We start from the raw sequence: 3,327 nt of genomic DNA, 5'->3' as shown, positions 1-3,327 counted from the left end.
TCTAATAACTTCTAGTCCTTGACATTTCCACCTACTTCCTTCCATTTTCCTATCTCCAATTCCAGCACCACTAACTCTTGGCACGGAGCCAGATCCAGCCTTGAACTATAGCATGTGGAGCAGTACTTTTGTTTTGTTTCTGTTTTTTAGTTTGCATTGAATGATGTTAGATATTTAGATTTTGGTTTGGCCACAGGCTACACAGGCTCTTTCACACTTACCTTACATGCCTGGGCGCTAAAGGTGCTTTCCTTAGAGACCTCTGCTTTAGAATCTGAGCTGGGAAGACCGAGGCTTCTGCCTGACACCCATACCTATAGGAAATGCTAGAGGGAAACAGAACATTTCTCTGTGCCCACTGCTCTTTAGACCACAGACCTAGTTTCCATTGAGAGCTGATCTCAACAATTTTTAAAAAATGCTGGACTCAAGATAGCATGCTCATTTTATTGGGTTCCTTAAAATATATGTTTATTGAACTTGTTATTTCCCATTCCTTTTGGCCTTTCGGGAGTTATATTTATAGTGTCGGATTTAAATGTAGGGATTGCCATTGTTTTATTCTGCCTCCCGTGCATTTGGCACTTGACTGCTTTTTCACTTTAAACCCTTTCCAGGAAGCATTTCCTTGTCTTTGGGGCGTTTTAGAGAGCCTAAAGCTTTCCAAGGCATCCCCACTTATTGATCTCCAGGGATATAGAGTCCTCATTTAGAAGCCATTGTTCTGGTTCGCAAATATTAGTGACAGCTTCCAAGGGATTATTAAGAGTCAGTTTGTGTTTCAGCGACTGACATTTGGGTGCCGGAGCATATTCACATGGCATTTCAACGGTGCATTACATCTAGATTGCAATTTGTTGGATCTCTCGGGCTGTTGGGTTTTAAAATCTAAGTCATAGAGGTTGAAGTTTACACAGACAAAATTGAAGCTTTTAGATCCATTCCATCTGCCCTTTCATTTTGATGTCCTCATGGGAAAANGAGTTGCTAAACAGGTGTTTGGTGTATGAGGTTCTTTGGGATAGATGACGTAAAAGTGGGCCTATTTGGGGAATTGCTTCCTTGGGGTATGTGGCAATGTAAGAGAGCAGCGGATGGTCAGAAAGATGGGAAGCTGGACAAGAACCGTATTGTAAAGAAATAAAAAAGCAAGATGGGAAAGTTATATTTAACTCAGGAAGTGGGGAGAAGCCGTAGGTAGGTGTGAGGAGAGGAGACAGGTTAGGAGCATTTTGTGTCAGTCCGTCCTAGTGGTCTCCAGAGAGGAGTGCAGTGCCCTGGAGGGAACATGCAGAATAATCCACTGTGGTGGGAGACATATTACACCATCTACTCATTTTCATTGTATCTGATTCATAAAAATTCCTGACTGTATGCTTTATAGTTAACATAATGATTAGTACCTGGTGAATTAGTCTAGCTCACTTTATATAGTATAAAAATAAAAATATGCCTATATTAATACTACAAAGGACATGTGCATTTTTAAGGTGTACATTGTCAATACTTTCTGATAGTGCTAGCCTAACTATCAATTTAAGCTCATATTTTGGGAATTACTGTTCAAGGAGCTATCAGTGCATCCTAAGAAAAAAGTATTGGTTACATGAGTTTCAAGAATACTACATCCTGATTTGCCCTCATGGAGTTTCATAGTGCAGGATTTTGATAGTAAAGAAACGAGTTGATCCAATTTAATTTTAACCCAGTGATTTTTAAATTTGTTTGTACATAAACAACTTCTGCAATTGCACCTATTTTTTTAATTAAAATTAAAATTTTTTTCAAGTACAATTGACACTCAATATTATATTAGTTTCACGTGTACAACATAGTGGTTAGACATATATGTAACTTATGAGGTGATCCCCCGAATAAGTCTGGTACCCATCTGACACCATACATAGTTATTACAATGGTAGTGACTGTATTTCTTATGCTGTACTTGACATCCCCATTCCTTTGCACTTATTAGCAGCCTATGATTTGGAGTCCTACGGAATTTCCACGCAGGAATGAATGAAAAGTTCTGAGTGTCTGAAAGNAGTGATTGGCCTGGGAAATGTACTAAGTGCTCCTTCTGAAAAATGCACTAAACTTCCATGCTACTATATTTAAAGCTAAATTCACATGATTTTCAGTTGAAGAAAATGGAATTGTGTTAAATGTGTACATGGACACACAATTTAGTGATTAGAAATTAACATATTAACGAGTTTGGATGTCTGCATTGTACTAACTTTTAGGTCTAAGGAGAGGATTCTGTCTTACACATTACAATGTGAATGACTGTCATTTCTTTCACCTGTAGAATGTAGTTCTTGTTCCATTTTGACCTCAATAATCCTATGATATTTGAAGCGTAATCTATCTACCTACCAACCTACTTTTGAGTACATTTTGAAAATAATTCCGTCCTCCTCTTGTAGACTTATTTTTTTACAAAGAGTTGTGCTATATGGACATTTGAAAAACTCTCCCAATCTTTTTCCCTCCTTCTAACATAGTTGTTCTATGACTATTTATTTTTTAATTTAGTTTTTATGCAATTTGTGTTGACATTGGCTTGTCCACTAAGTTTATGTTCACATTTTATTAGAAATATGCTGCAGGTCTGTTCTCTATTTTTCATTGATGGTACTTCTCCATTTACTAATATCAAATAACTTATACTACATATGGTACAGAGGGAGCAGAAGGAAAATAACTAAGAAACAGAGGTATTTTTCTGGTTCATCAGTGAGCCTTAGATTAAGATTTGGAGAACTTTTAACAAATTGTTTTGAATGTGAAATAATTATGTTTTCAATCAAGACATGTCAGGCAAAGGCATACAAGTTTTCATAGTTGAAAGAAAGGTCCACATAAGAGGTTGGTAGTTTACCTGAGATTCTCCATTTCCTCTGAGAAGCTAATGTCCATTGCATTGTGTATGGCTGAATAGCTAAAGCTGTACATTGTTGTTTAGGTCCCAGAAGTGGATGTTTAACAAAGTGTGTTTTGTTCATTCCTAAATCTGTTAATTGCAGTTTAGTTGTTATTATAATAAAAGTAAACTAGGTTACTTTTAAAAAGAGAGTTGTTGTTTTTATAATAAATAAATGCTTTTGAAAGAACTTTTAAAGATGAATGGCTGAAATATTGCTATAGAATTAGGAGTGATCAATATGATTATCAAGGGTTAGGGAATCATTATGAAAATCTAGAATAATACTGTGCCCAGACTACATCTTCAGAGTTGTTAATTTCTTGTTTTGTTTGAAAGAAATAAACACTATAAATTACAGATAATTCATTATGGTTGTATGTATGTATATAAATACACAT

The 3,327-nt window shown here is 36.0% G+C and overlaps 1 protein-coding gene across 1 annotated transcript in view; it reads right to left on the bottom strand.

Annotated features, from left to right (window-relative positions):
• TYRP1 (tyrosinase related protein 1) overlaps positions 1–3,327 on the bottom strand; it is a 32,058-nt gene that overhangs the window by 14,850 nt on the left and 13,881 nt on the right. The window lies entirely within an intron of this gene.

The sequence above is a fragment of the Hipposideros armiger genome, unplaced genomic scaffold (genome assembly GCF_001890085.2).
Source record: "Hipposideros armiger isolate ML-2016 unplaced genomic scaffold, ASM189008v1 scaffold_717, whole genome shotgun sequence".
NCBI classification, from domain to species: domain Eukaryota; kingdom Metazoa; phylum Chordata; class Mammalia; order Chiroptera; family Hipposideridae; genus Hipposideros; species Hipposideros armiger.
The sequence above is the reverse complement of the archived record's forward strand: the minus strand, read 5'-3'. Positions and strand labels throughout refer to the sequence as shown.